The sequence below is a fragment of the Octopus bimaculoides genome, chromosome 27 (assembly GCF_001194135.2).
Source record: "Octopus bimaculoides isolate UCB-OBI-ISO-001 chromosome 27, ASM119413v2, whole genome shotgun sequence".
Classification (NCBI taxonomy): Eukaryota; Metazoa; Mollusca; class Cephalopoda; order Octopoda; family Octopodidae; genus Octopus; species Octopus bimaculoides.
The window spans coordinates 16545432-16546068 of record NC_069007.1 but is presented as its reverse complement, the minus strand read 5'-3'; positions in this window follow the sequence as shown (position 1 = coordinate 16546068).

The window sequence follows — 637 nt, the reverse complement described above, 5'->3', positions numbered from 1 at the left end:
ATATATATATATATATATATATATATATATATATATATATATACACACACATATATATGAGCATGTGTGTGTGTATGAAGTAACAAGCTTAGGAAAAGAATTCTTTCAAAGGGCTGTGTAAAAGATCCAGTTCACTGGTAGATCAGTTGAATACCGCATAAATATGGCTATAATAGCCAAAAATTGTCTTTGATCTAAACGAATTTGGATTAATATTTTTTGAGATATATGGAAATATATCTTAATTATTTTGTCCGTAATAATTTTGTTGTTCTTTAATTATAATTGTTATGTAGTTGAAGAGTTAACGCTCACGCTCATAATACACAGGTATCTGAATTAATTTGTTTTTTTACAATCCAGTAGTCCTTTCACGCGGAATTACGTCTGTCTGTAAACCAAAGCCCTGAAGAGACTTATATAAATGGATATGTATTGTTTATAAATCAAATAAGGTATATAAGTCGCAACAAATTGTTGCCTATTTTGGATTTTTAATGATTTTTTTTGTTATCCTATATTATATTATATTCATAGTATATTATGTTGCATCACAACATAAATAAACGATTGGATTGTCAATTGAATCCCTCTATTTAATTTATTGTTCATATATATATATATATATATATATATA